We start from the raw sequence: 15,581 nt of genomic DNA, 5'->3' as shown, positions 1-15,581 counted from the left end.
ATATATGACCATGGAATAAGTCTAGTATTTAAAATTTAGGAATTATGGTGGGGACTTGTACCCAATTTGCATCAATATTCCCCTTGAGGAAAAGACACAAATTAGCTAACTATTTCTCAAAAAGCTCATTGTACATCAACCTTTGCCACTTGAAACTATGTTTCCTAAATTTTTGAAATCTCTTGCCAGTGTGAAAAAATGAATACTAAACGTTTGTGCTTGTCTAGCTTGTGGAAGGAAGTTCTTTGGGGTTTTCAGGTTGTTTGGAGATTGTCACTTGATGCATTGCTTTAATCATTTTGCTGTTTTAATCAATGTGCACATGTGCTCAGAGAGATCTGACGAACATAATACAATGAACGCCAAAAATAACAAGCAGGAAAGCCTCTGGGTCCTCGCCAATTCCAAAATATAATGTAATCTCTGAACCAAATGAAAGTGTCCCTGGTCCAATTTGTTCAAGGGAACATGATCAATTTATCTCCTCCCACAGAGAAATGAAGGGAAAGAAAATGTAAAGGCAGTTGAAGCCTCAAATATATTCAGAGATGCTCTGATGTGTCAAATAAATGTCACTTTCACCTGAGGAAAAAATTTTAGAAATAAAGGTTTCAGAGATACATAGAAGTGTCTTTTTAGGTAGTGTTCTAAAGGAAAACAAAATACGTTTAGGCATCTAGAAGTGAATAAACCATGGTAGAATCTAGTTTTTAAAGTTTTTATTCAAATGACATATATAATTGCTCTAATGGTTATGATACTAATTACCATTTTTTATGTTTGCCAAGTGGCAGGCAGAACATTAAAAATGTTATCCCATTGGGATATAATGTACAGCATGGTGATTATAGTTAATAATGCCATATTGCATATTTGAAAGTTACTAAGAGAGTACATCATAAAGGACTTCATCTCAAGAAAAAATAATAAGAATAAAAATTTTATAACTATGTATGATGACAGATACTAGGTAAAATTATTGAGATGATCATTTTGTCATGCATACAAATATTGAATCATTATGTTGTACACCCAAAACTAATATAATGTTTTGTGTCAATTATACCTCAATAAAAATGAGAAATTAAAAAACTATTCCTCCATTTTAATCTACACAAGAATCTGAGAGGAGAGGTGGTTCTTATTATCTCCATTTGTAAAAACGAGCAAACTGAAACTTAGAAATTTTAATCAACAGAGATACAACTAAAACAAACAAAAAACTGTTCAATTAAGCTCTCAGGTCCTTTCCTATTTTCAGAAAGCCTTTCATTATTCTAATGTTTTGTGTGTGTGTGTGTGTGTGTGTGTGTGTGTGTGTGTGTATGTGAAATTATGTTTTAACAGGAGACCCAGATACTTCATCTTCAGGCCTTCCACAGTCCTCACTTTTGTCCTTCTCCCTACTTTACATGGTATACCCCAATTTGACAGGTCTTTAAACTTCCCCGGATTTTTGTACTTTCATTTTATTTGCTTATTCATTCTTACCAGAACAATATTCGTTTGTTCCTCTTCTCTACCTTTGTACCTATTCCTGCCTTTGATGATTGGTTCAAGGATCCTATTTTTATTAAATCTTTCCTGGACTCTCCCAGTCTCTCACAGGATTCCCTGGGTATTTATGACATGTTGTAACCGAGATTTTCTTTACTATACACCTCTGGGTTCTTTAATGGTGATGACTTTCTTTTTTTCATCTCCATAACCACATCATCTAGTTAATCCCAAATGTATAAATAAAAATAAATGAATTATTTTCTCTCTTATTGCTTTACTTTGTCTCTCAACAGAAAATCTATTAAGTTAAAGCAGAGAATAAAAAAGGAAAACATTTCTAACTATTACTAATAAGAATGCATTATGTTTGCCTTTCTCTTTTAAAACAATGAATACTTGGTGCTGGCACACATCTAAATCAATTGAAATGTTATTTTGTACTTATTTCAAAATTGTGTGAATAGAGTGGTTGCATTATATATAATGATTTGGAGACCCTCTTTTTCTTCCGGTCTTCAGTACTCATGCTTCTAATTTTAGTACATATATAAGTTAGTTTTCTGAAATTATTTTAAAATAAAGGATTATTTTCAATTTTTAAGGAGATTGGGAAAGAATTCAGGAAGAAGTAATTTTTTAAGAAAGATAAATTCAACAATAGGAAAACGACAAACCCAATTTAAAAATGGACAAAAGTCCTGAACATACACCTTACCAGAGAAGATACACAACTTGCAAATAAGCATGTGAAAGGATGTTCAATATCAGATGTCATTAAGGAATTGTTAAGTCAAAACAACAAGAAACCACTACGCAAGTATTAGAATGGCCAAAATCCAAAGCATTCACAACACAAATGCTGGCAAAGATGTGGCACAAAAGGAACTCATTCATTAATGATGAGAATGTACCATTTTTAGCTATTTTGGAAGATAGTTTGGCAGCTTCTTAGGAAACTAAAACTACTCTTACCATATGATCCAACAATCACGTTCCTTAGTATTTACCCAAATGACGTTTAAAACTCATATCCACACAGAAATCTACAAATAGATGTGTATAGCTGCTTTATTCACCCTTGAACTACATACAGATGGAATAAATCCAAGTCAGCACAGCAAAGGCATTGATCGCTAAACTGCAACTTGAAGCACTGCTCAAACTTCAGACTAACCTGTGAACCATGTATGCTCAGAAAGAATGTTTTGCTACATTCAGACCAATGTAGCAAAGACAAAGAGTTGATGTGCTATTTGAACTGCTGCCCACAAGAGGTGAGACAAAACTTAACAGTCCAAAAGTATCTGCATTGATAAACTGCTAAAACAAAAACAAGATTCTCCAGAAGATTTTCAAATGGAACCAGAGTTTACACAACAAAGGATTCAAAATTTCCAGGATATAACTCCAAATTATGCAACATACAATAATCCAGGGAAATGTGGCCAATTCTCAAGTAGAAAGAAAACTGGGATATATTGCTGTCGACTGAATGTGTCCCTTCAAAATTCACGTGTCGAAACCCCACCCCCAATGTGACGGTTTTAAAGGTGGGCCCTTGGGGAGGTAATTAGGATTAGATGAGAATTTGAGGGCGGAGCCCTCATGAATAGGATTAGTGCCCTTATAAGAGTCACAGGCGAGTTTGTTTTCCTCTCTTTCTTCCCCATGTAGGAACAAAGGAGAAGATGGCCTTCTACAAACCAGGAAGTGGGCTCTCACCAGACACCAAGTATTCTAGTGCCTTGATCTTTGAACTCACAAATTCCAGAACTATAAGAAATTTTTATTGCTTAAACAGTCCAATCTATGGAACTTTGTTATATAGCATCTTGAACTAAGATGTCAACTCCAAGATGATCCAAATGTTGAAATTATCAGATAAATATTTAAATCAGTTTTTATAACTCACCAACATGAATCAAAGGGAATTACATGAAGCACTTTCAATAACTGGAATACTCAGGAGAGAAACAGAAACTATAGAAAAGAACCAAATGGAAATTTCAGTACTGAAAATTAAAATTTCTGAAATTTAAAGAAAATACGAAATATCAAGAATAGAATATAGGCATCAGAACAAATACATAGTGATCTTAAAAATAAGTCAATAGAAATTACACAGTCTGAAAAAAAAGAGAAAGACAATTTCAATAAAATGAACACAGCTGCAGGAACCTGGGGTAAAGTATTACCAAAAGAACTAACAAATATGTATTGGAATACTAGAATGAAAGGAGAAAGAGATTGGGGCATAAAAAATACCCAGTGAAATACCCTTCAAGAACAAAAGCATTCTCAAATGAAAGAAAACTAAGAATTCAGCAACATCATAACTGCTCCATAGGAATTGCTAAAGAAAGTCCTTCACACTGAAGAGAGAGGACAGACACCAGATGGAAATATGGATCTTTGGGGATGCAGTAACAATAAAAGTGGTAAATACCTGAGTAAATATACTTAAAAAAACTATTTTCCTCTTAAGTTATTTAAAATATATGAGACTGGGACTTCCCTGGTGGCAGTGGTTAAGAATCTGCCTGCTAACCCAGGGGACATGGGTTCAAACCCTGGCTCGGGAAGATCTCACATACCACGGACCAACTAAGCCTGTGCACCACAACTACTGAGCCTGTGCTCTAGAGCACACGAGCCACAACTACTGAGCCCAAGTGACACAACTACTGAAGCCCATGCACCTAGAGTCTGTGCTCCGCAACAAGGGAAGCGACCACAATGAGAAGTCCCCGCACTGCAATGAAGAGTAGCCCCTGCTGTCCAGAACTAGAGAAAGCCTGCATGCAAAAACGAAGACCCAATGCAGGCATAAATAAATAAGTAAATAAATAAATAAATAAAAAATATGTGACTGCTTACATCAATAACATTGTCTGGTATGATTCTGAATATAGGGATGTAATGTACATCACTCCTCTAGCATAAAGGTCATTGGAGAAGTCATTAAAGGTATAATACCTATAAGTTTGCAAGGTATTTTATATCCAGTGTTACTATATTAGTTCTAAGTTAATTGTGAAAGTTTCTGTTATAATTCCTAAGGCAAATACACACACACACACATACTGATGTGCACATGCTCTCACACAAACACACTAGAAATACACCAAAAGTCAAGATAAATTAAAATGGGATAACAGTGACAATAACAGATGATCCAAAAGAGGGCATGCAAGGGGGAATGAGGAACAAAAGGAAAGGGAGCAAACATAAAACAGATAATGAATTGGTAGACCAATGCAACCATATTGATCATTACATTAAATGTTAATAGCCTGACCACTATAATTGTAAAGAAATACTGAAAAAATGAATAAAAATCATGACCAATCAAATGTTGCCTTTAGGAGAAAAATTTTAATAAGACACAGATAGGCTGAAAGTAAATGGATGGACAAATAAACACCATGAAAACACTAAGGATAAGAAGACTGAGCTAACAATTTCAGTATCAGATGAATTCATGACAAAGCTTATTACCAGGGATATATATTAGCCTTACATAAGGATTAAAGGGGCAATTCATTAGGAAGACATAACAATTATAAATGTATACACATCTAATAACAGCGCCTCAAAAATACATGAAGAAAACTGAGAACATTAAGGGGAGAAATAGACAATTGCACAAGTACGGTATAAGTCATTGAGACCTGTGTCTCAGTAGTTGATATAACGCCTGGATAAAATATCAGTAAAAACACAGAAGCTCAGAATCAACCAGCTGAATCTAACTGACATTTATAGGACACTACAACCTACAACAGCAGAATACACATTCTTTCTAAGTTTACATGCTACAGTCAATTAGACACACAATATGTAGGATCATAAACAAGTCAATAAAATGTAAACCGATCTAAAATCATATAGTGTATTAGATAGCTGGGGCAATGGGGAAATGGGAAAATATTGGCCAAAGGGTACAAACTTCCAGTTCTAAGATTAACAAGTTCTATGGATCTAAAGCACAGCATGGTGATAACAGCAAATAACACTGTATTATACAGTTGACCTTCAAACAACACAGAGATTAGGAGCATAGACCCTCCACACAGTCAAAAATCTGCATATAACTTATAGGTGGCCCTCCGTATACTTGGTTCCTTCAAATATGTGGTTGCTCCATATTCAAGAATCCATATCCGCAGATTCAATCAACCTCCGACGGTATAGTATTGTAATATTTACCATTGAAAAAACAATCCACATACAAGTGAACCCATGTAGTTCAAACCTGTGTTTCTTCAAGGGTCAACTGTATACTTGAAAGTTGGTAAGAGAGCAGATCTTAAATGTTCTCACCCAAAAAGGAAATGGTAATTATGTGACAGGATGGTGGTGTTAGCTAATGCTATGGTGGTAATCATTTTGCAATATATAAATGTATCAAATCAACACTTTGTATGCCTTAAACTTACACAAGGTTATATGTCATTTATATCTCAATAAAGCTGGGGAAAAACACAGAATAAATGACAATTAGACCAAGTTTTTAAAAAGGAAAGCAGTATCATAGGAAAATCTCAAATTCCTGGAAATTAAAATAAAATACTATATGCACCAAATACAGAACAGAACTTTGCATTAAATTACAATTATCCTATTTTGATTGTGTCATCTCTAGCATTGTTATTTGTGTAATTTTTTGTCCAAATTATATTCTAATGTAGCCCAGACTATACCCAGGAAACACAAGCAAAGGGGTCTAGTTTTTAAGTAGCATATCTAAAATAAGTGGAGAATAATGTAGATACACAATATAGTTACTTACTCTAAGTAGTCTAAAGTTTGAACCTCAGAGTCAGCTTCTGGGAACCAAATTAGAGAGAAAGGACCAAATTCTCCCTGATAGCTTCATCAGATCCTTTTCATTGTTGGGCCCCACTGTTGGTCTGAAAACAAAATTTAATCCTTTTGTAATATATCCCTTTTAAAAATCAAATGTCATTCATTTAAAGTCTGATATCACTTTCTATAAATACGATAAATCTAATAATATTATTGAGTGCTCAATATCAGATATATAAATGGGTTCTAGATTTTAATTACATAAAAAGTCTTATGAACACCTATACAAAATTTATTTTTGTGAATATTTTCTTAATTATTAGCCCCTTGTTATCTTATGATTTATTTTCAGCCTTTCTCGGAAAACCCTTTCTATTTTCTACTCACCATGCTTTTTCTCCTGTTTTTCATTTCAAGTACGGAAACAAGAGTATAATTATTTATGCAAAAGTTTATCCAAGTGATCTTCACTGGGGACATGTGTTACCACTCACATATTTTATAATAAGAAAAATTCAAGCTGATTTATTGGACATTCTTAAAGCAAAAATTACACTGGGCAATGTTAAACAGGCAAGATCAAATTTATTCCAGGCAACAGGGGAGAGAGACCAGAATGAATTCTGAACTCAGTTCCACTGAAACAAAAGAGGAGAGCTTTTAAGAGCTGGGTGAGGGGCATTGTAGTTCTTCTGTGTTTGCTAATTGGCTGTACCCAAAGGAAAAGTAAACTTTCTCCTTCTTTCAGAACAGGTGGTAGTTTTACAAGTTGGAGCAAGGCTCCTTCTCAGTTAGGCTCCTACCCTCCCACAGAGACTGGGGAACAGGGGCCCTATTTTCCTTGATGATTACATTTCAAAGTAATGGCTCCCAGGTCCTTGAGAAAAACAGCCCCTGGTGGTAAAACTGGCAAGAGGAATTTATACGTGTATGCATGTATGTATGTATTTGAGATATAATGGGCATAACATTATATTAGTTCCAGGTGTACAATGTAATAATTTTACATTTGTATATATTGCAAAATGATCATCAAAATAAGTCCAGTTAATACCTGTCACAATATGTAGTTACAGTTTTTTTTCCTTGTGGTGAGAACCTTCAAGATCCATTTTCATAGCTACTTTCAAATACAAAGTACAGTATTGTTAACTATAGTCACCATGCTGTACATTATATCCCTATGACTTATTCATTATGTAAGTGGAAATCTGCACCTTTTGACCCCCTTCACTCATTTTGCCTACCCACAGCCCACTGCCTCAGGCAACCGCCAATCTGTTCTCTAGATCCATGAGCTTGCTTTTGTTTGTTTTTTAAGATTCCAAATATAAGTGAGATCATGTGATATTTACCTTTTTCTGTCTGACATATTCCACTTAGCGTAATGCTCTCAAGGTCCATCCATGTTGTCTCAAATGGCAAGATTTCATTATTTTTTAATGACTGAATTTTATTGTACAATATATATTTTAATTTTATCACTTTAAAAAAAATCCATTCATCTATGGATGGATGTTTAGATTGTTTCCATGTCTTGGTTATTGTAAGTAATGTTACAATGAACACTGGGGTGCAGATATCTTTTTGAATGTGTGTGTTTTTTTTTCTTCAGGTAAATCCTGGAAGTGGAATTGCTGGATCATGCAAGAAGCTTTTTGAAATATTTAAATTCTCAAAGGGGCAGAGAAAGAAATTACAGTTACAAGTTTTCTAAAGTAAATGTTCTAGGAAAAGAGAGGGGAGGGACCTCTGTGGTTAGGCCATCTTGAGTCCTTAAGGGTCAGGGTGAGGGGAAAGTCAGGAGCCCACAGGCAAGAAGCATCCTATCTAGTTTTCAGTCAAGATGAAGAAAAGGTTAAGGTCTTGTTGTCCGGTATCAACTGTTAAACAATTTCAGATTCAATTATGAATAAATTTAGCATTTCAGGATTCTCGGAGATCAGATTTAATAACTGCAATGGGTTAAACTAGAGAGGAAGGAGTGAAATTTTCACTTCTTTATAGCAACTGGATGATATAAATTATTACTTTTTTAAGTTTTGAGGTAAAATAATTTAATTACTGTAATTAATAATTTGTATATATAAAATTCATGGAAGATGCCATCACACACTTTTTGCAGATAATAATGCTAATGGAAGTAACCTAAGTTAGCACAATGCCTGTAAGAATTTCACATTTCACAGAGTGCTTGCATTCTGAAAGAATTTGATTTAACTTGGTTAGCAATTTGAAAATATAAAAATTGTACTATAGATAATACTGCTGGAAGACCCCCTTCTACATTTTGATACCCCTTTTTCTTAAAAGGATGTTGGTATTAAGAACACTTTTCCATTTCTTTTTCCAGTAGGCTATATCAACACATGGCAAGTACATGGTTTATCTGATCAGGTTTTTTTAAGAACCATCAATGCAAATAAATATTACAAGAGGAAAAGTTAGGCGATGCATATGCAGATCCAAATTCAAAGTAATAATTTCCAATTACCTGCTATGTTTAAAATATTGTAAAGATTAATGTGATATTATTATTATTACTATTATTATTATCTCAAGTTTTCAGATAAAAACCCTCAGGATGACAGAATAAATAATTTTCGCAAAATTATGTTATCAATGTTTGTAAGAACATAGGTTTAATCCAAGTTTGGCTCACTGGTTTCCCTTATGGTATACCCACCATCTGAGACAAACTACTACAGTAAGTATATTTTTATTTGTTTATATACAGTGACCATTTTACTTTATAAAATATAATAAGAATAGGACTTCCCTGGTGGCGCAGTGGTTAAGAATCCGCCTGACAATGCAGGGACATGGGTTCCAATCCCTGGCCCAGGAAGATCCCACATGCCGTGGAGCAACTAAGCCTGTGCGCCACAGCTACTGAGCCTGCACCCTAGAGCCCGCGAGCCACAACTACTGAGCTCGTGTGCCACAACTACTAAAGCCCATGTGCCTAGAGCCTATGCTCCACAACAAGAGAAGCCACCGCCATGAGAAGCCTGGGCACCACAACGAAAAGTGGCCCCCGCTCGCCGCAACTAGAGAAAGCCCACATGCAGCAGCAAAAACCCAACACAGCCAAAAATAAATAAAAATTTTTAAAAAGTCTTTCTTAAAAAAAAAATGTATATATAATAAGAATAGGCTTAATAAGTTATTGATAATTAGATATTTTTAGGTAATAGATGGGAATGTCAATAAGGATACCACAGTCCTCAACATTGAGATATAAATTGACTTACAACAATCATGTTTAACAGCTTTCAAAAGCTAGAAACACTGTATTAGAAAACAGTACGTTTTCAGAAAGACAACATGTGAAAAAACAAAAACAGCAATTTTTTTTTTGAATACAAGAAAGGAACTGAAAAGACAGAATGAATGGTTTATAGTCTGTTCACTGCCATGCCACCACACCCCCATCAAGCAGAACCAAACCAAAATAATTTACACACACACCTCCCATCTCCATACACTCACGTACATTCCCACACAGATCAGCACTATTGCCGCCAAGATCAAACTGAACTAGTCCCTGAAGTTCTCTCATTGAGAGTGCTCAAGTCAGCAAAAAATCTAAACAAGATTCTTGGGCTTTGTACTAAAGAATTCTGAAAATAATATCTGTGGGCTGTTTCCAAACATAAGTCTCCAGCTTCACTAAGTTCAGGATGGGTCACTTCTGAGTAAAGTAGAAATTAGGTTTGCTTTAATGAACTGTTTTTTCACTCAATTCACTAAGTGGTCTCCTAGACAGACACAATCGAGAGGATGAAAATTAAGATTATGTCTTTAAATATACTAGCAAGTGATCAGTGCATGGAACAAAAAAGGAAAGTCATTATGTCAAGCTCTGGATGATACCTGTGTATCACCTGAGCATGTTTTGGATCAGCTGCAGGAGTGTAGATGAGGAAAACTTCATGTGATTCAGTAAAATACTCAACCACTGTCCACTGGTCCACTGCCCCTACATTTTTATTCCTATTGACTCTTTTGCATTTTATTTATAGATATAAAATTTTTAGATGAAACATTTGTCAAAAACCACTATCTAGAAAATATTTGAAAATAAATATATACAATATTTTAATCTTCTCAGGAAATAGGTTTAAAATTATTCTAAGCTTATAGGAGCCCACTGTGTATCCACTAAATTTATGCCTCAAGACAGAATTTAGTGAAGTCAAAGGATTAGAGTTTTAAGTGTGAACCCCTGCGAGTAAAGTGAGTGATTTTCTTTCTTTTTTTTGTTTTCTGCTGCCACAAGGTGAGGTACGTTAAAGTCAAGGTGTAATTTTCCCTAAAAAGCGGCTTCTTCAGAGTAGTTTAATCTTTGAACTATTTCTGTATTGACAAATTATTTTTCCCAAGGGTTCTAACTATTTATGTTTAAATTTATTGCACCTTATTACAATACATGATTTTTGGCTCTGGAGTTCAGGGACAAAATAGAACTTTAGTGAGATTCAGCACAGCAAGAGCTGCAGCAACAAAACCCTTCTTTATTGGGGGTGATTATTTATTAGCCAACAAATGCTATTTGGCCAATTTGGTATTTTTCTGAATAAAGCCATTGGTCAAATCTCTTAAGAGAAAGTGTGTTTCTCATTCTGACAATCAAGTTTAATTGTCCTTCGTATAAATAGATGATCAGGCCTGTGAGTTCAGATATTCTCAGCGAGAGAAATTAATTTGTCCAAAATATTAGTCAGGAGTCAGGAGCAAGAGTCAGTTTCTAATATAGCTTGTCAAATAAATAGTAACCACATGACTGTTACATAATCATATGGATTAAGCTTCTGGTACTATATACAGTGAACTACATAATTTACCTATTATATTCTACATAGATTTCTTAGAGATTTTTATTATTGTCTTTCATAACATATTTCAAATGTTAGTAACATGTACTTTTGTTCTCTTGATCTCTCCCTTTCTCTGTAAAGTGTTAATAACAAGAATGCAGGTGAATATTTTCATTTACTTCAATATAAAGTAAGTGCTTCTTTTCAAAATCAACCTGAAAAAATGAGTTATTCCATGCAGCATGAAAATGATAAAATGTAAGAAAGGCTTACATGACTACAGGTCCCAGAAGAAGGGTGAAAACTACTTGTAACATCCTACAGTGGATTTACCTACCTACAACCACACAGGGACCAATTATACAGATTGAGGATAGCTTGACAGAATCAAGGATGAGTTCAGCAGCCCCTGAAAGAGAATCGAAGATTAGATCAATACAGTTCTGGCATAAATGATAAAAGAGGTATTAATACAGGAGGCCAACCAATAAATTAGGCAATTGTGTTAAGGAAATGGTGTGGGACTTCTGCTGCCCTAAAATTTCCTCTGTAATCACATGGAAAGGTTTAGTTAGACTGGATTCTTTTCCATAAATAAAGTTTCCTCACTTGACATATAAGATCTATGAGCTAGAAACATGGTAAAAAATGAAAATTAAAATCAGGACTTTAAATATATTAATAACTAGCACAGAAAGAAAAGCAAAGAAAAAAGAAAAAATCACAATGCCAAACCATGTTTGATACCTGTGTGTCAGTATCAAATGCATATTTATGAACAAAATCTTCATTGTACATGATATTCCTAATGTCTGAAAATTTAACCTGTAATTCTAAATATATAATTCCTCATAAAATCACAAAATTAAAATACATTATAACTAAGTCAAATTTTATAATGAAAAATTAGCAAGGGTTCAAAAAAACAATTTTTCAAAATTGATATGAAGGATTCAAACACGTGGGGACTGTATTTAAATAGTACAATTACAAATTTTATCATATATGCATCAATAGACAGAGATGTGAAAATCACATATGAAACACTGATACCATCTAAATAATATTCCATAAAGCTTTGGGAAGACTTTAGGAAGTCTTGTGTCTATGTTCTGAGGTCATCCTTGCCATGTGGCAAGGCTATAGTTTAGATAAACGGTCAACTAAAAAGTACATGTCTCTCTAAGCACAGATTGCTGAAGTGTCCAGAGTTGACTGTCAAATGACATATATTGCTCTACTCTCCCCAAACTATTACTGCTTCATGACATCAGTGTAAATATTAAGAAAATTATTTAACCAAAAAAATTAGAATAAGAAAATATGAGAACAAAATAATTGTCTGTATAAATTATCTAAAAATTTGGAACTGAATTTTTACTTTAACTGACAATGTTTTCCACAAATGTGAAAGTCACTTACATTAGTAAGAAATCGCCTGTTGTATTTGTTTTCTATTGCTGTGTAACAGATTACCACAATCTCTGTGGCTGGAAATAACACCGATTTATCTTACAGTGTTTATATGTCATAGATCTAGGCATGTCTTAACTGGGCTCTCTGTTCAGGGTCCCACAAGGATGAAACCAAAGTGTCAGCTAGATTGCATTCTAATCTGAAGTTTGACTAGAGAAGCATCCTCACCTAAAGTCTCTCAGGTTGTTGGTAAGAATAATTTCCTAGTAGGTATAGATTCATGGCAGCTTGCTCCTCGCTCCTTGATTCTCAACAACAAAGAGAATCTTTGCCTCGCAGGCCTCTAACTTCAAAGATTGCCCGACCCTCTTTTGGAGAAATCATGTAATTAGATCAGACTCACCAGATTAATCACTCCCTTTTATTTAACTTGGAAGGAACTGATAGGGAGCTGTATTAAATTTGCAAAATTTCTTCACTTTCATCATACATGGTGAACATGTTCGCAAGTCCCACCCCCACACAAAGGGAGGGACTGACACAGGGTGTATACAACAGGAAACAGGAATTTATAAGACCATCTTAGAATTCTGCCTACAACACATGTCTAAAGCATCCTTTCACACTGTGTTTTCTGTCTCTGAGCAGTTCACCTAGCTGGAGGAGGTCCTGACATTTTTCATAACGAATTGCTTTTGCTTTCACTGGTTTGATATTTAATTTTAGGAAACTGTTCTTGAATTGCAGATTTTTAATATATTTGTTTCCTTACTTTGGTTCCTCTTCAAGGACTGCTATAATTCATATGTTCATTCATTTTTCATAGATTTAATAATTGTCATGTTTTCTCAAATATTTGAACACTTTATTTACTTCTGATTTTTAAGTTTTTGTCCCCCTCATTTTTAATCTTCTATTTACCTTGAGTCATCACCTGTTATCTTCATTTGCTCTTGTGTTCTTTATAATTTAATTGTTATGGGTCAGTTTTCCAATTAAAATGGTGCCTTTTCTGCTGACTCCATTGCCTTTGTCATTTCTTAAACTGTTTCTATTGACTCCTCCTGTTCCTAGTTTTGGTGACATTTTCTGCATTCTTCACATATTTAGCAATTTTTAAAATTGTATTCTTGTCATTATGATGCTAAGTTCTTGATTGCCTGAGTTTTTCTGATGTCTAACAATGTTTTATTTTCTGCAACAGTTAGATGATTTCCTTGACATTAAGCTTGATATTTTGATGCTTGCTTTTAAGCACTGTTAGGAGATATCAGAGTAGGCTTTGCTGTAGAGTTAAATTAGTCAATTCCAAATTATGTATTTTTTTGCTTTTGTTTTTATTGCTGTATAGTTAATGTACAATATTATATTTGTTTGTTATATTTGTTTCAGATGTACAACATAGTATTGATATTTTTATGGATTATGCTCCATATAAAGTTATTATAAAATATTGTCTATATTCTCTGTGCTCTACATTACATCCTTGTACCTTGTTTATTTTATACTTAGTTGTTTGTACCTCTTAACCCCCTTCACCTTTCTTGCCCACTCTCCCCACTGGTAACCACTAGGTGGTTTGTTCTCTGTATCTGTGAGTCTGTTTCTTTTTTGTTATATTCATTCGTTTTATTTACTAGATTCCAGATACAATTGAAAACATACAGTATTTGTCTTTCTCTGACTGACTTATTTCACTAAGCTCAATACCCACTAGATCCATCCATGTTGTCAAAATTGGCAAGATTTGGGCTTCCCTGGTGGTGCAGTGGTTGAGGGTCCGCCTGCCGATGCAGGGGACGCGGGTTTGTGCCCCGGTCCGGGAGGATCCCGCATGCCGTGGAGTGGCTGGGCCCATGAGCCATGGCCGCTGGGCCTGCGCGTCCGGAGCCTGTGCTCCACAACGGCAGGGGCCACAGCAGTGAGAGGTCCGCGTACCACAAAAAAAAAAAAAAAAGGCAAGATTTCATTCTTTTCTATGGCTGAATCATATTCCATTGTGTATTTATATATACCACACCTTTTTTACCCATTCATCTGTTGATGGACACTTAGGTTATTTTTCTCTCTTGGCTATTGTAAATAATGCAATTATTGAGGTGCATATATGTTTTCAAATTAGTGTTTCCATTTTCTTTGTGCATTGGCAATGGTGGTTTTCACCTTAGCTGGGAGCAATGCTAAGGCGGGAGAGGCTGGAACAGGAGCCCAATGTGGAATGGGATGCATGCTGGGGTGGTCCTGGCAGGGTTGTCAGAACACGAGGCAGTTTTCAATCTGGTGCCTTTGTGCTGGAACTGGTAGCAAGCAAGTCTGTGTGTGTGCTCTTCAAGAGTGAAGTCTCAGTTTCTTACAGCCCTTTGGTAAGCCCTCCTGGTTTTCAAACCATCCAAAAGGACTTTTCTTCCTGGTGTCAGACCCTAGGGATGGGGTGCCTTGTATGGGGATTGTACCCCTCACTCCTTAGGGAGGATGCCCAAGCTGGTGATATTCCCCTCCTCTTCTGGGTCACCTGCTAGGGGTGCTGTTCCCAACTAGATCTCTTCTCTTCTCCTTCCACCAGGTTCCTTGTGGTTCTTTCTTTAAAGCCTTGGTTGTAGAAGAGCTGTTCTGCTAGTTTTCAGGTCATTCTCAACGAGAGTTGCTCTGTAAGTAGTTGTAGATTTGATGTATTTATAGGAGGAAGTGAGTTCAGGGTCTTCTTACTCCACCATCTTGATCTCACCCCCTATCCAAATTATGTGTTTTTAAGAGATCTATCAGCAGGAGCTTTCCTTATATCAGGTTGCCTTTGAATTCAGCCTGTGAAAGTACCCCAAGTTGACTAAATGGTTTTGAACTTAAGTCATCATGTATTTATATTAAAATGTATACACACACAAGATGGATAAATTAAATCCAAGGTTGTGTAATATATTCAATCTTGGAAAGTATAGGTTCAATCTTTACATCTTAATTAGTTCAGTCTAACATATATCTAGAAGAATGACTATGATCTTACCATATGAGGATAGAAAGATTTGTAGGCCATTCCAT

General features: G+C 35.2%; 1 long non-coding RNA gene across 1 annotated transcript in view; it reads right to left on the bottom strand.

Annotated features, from left to right (window-relative positions):
• LOC111174678 (uncharacterized) overlaps positions 1 to 15,581 on the bottom strand; it is a 412,027-nt gene that overhangs the window by 335,724 nt on the left and 60,722 nt on the right. The window contains exon 2 of the long non-coding RNA XR_002644542.2: positions 11,467 to 11,538. This is a non-coding gene — a long non-coding RNA (uncharacterized LOC111174678). The remainder of the gene's footprint in view (positions 1 to 11,466; positions 11,539 to 15,581) is intronic.

The sequence above is a fragment of the Delphinapterus leucas genome, chromosome 6 (assembly GCF_059928025.1).
Source record: "Delphinapterus leucas isolate spDelLeu-1000000601 "Yukka" chromosome 6, BTC_Dleu_Yukka2, whole genome shotgun sequence".
Classification (NCBI taxonomy): domain Eukaryota; kingdom Metazoa; phylum Chordata; class Mammalia; order Artiodactyla; family Monodontidae; genus Delphinapterus; species Delphinapterus leucas.
This window is presented reverse-complemented; position numbering and strand designations above follow the sequence as displayed.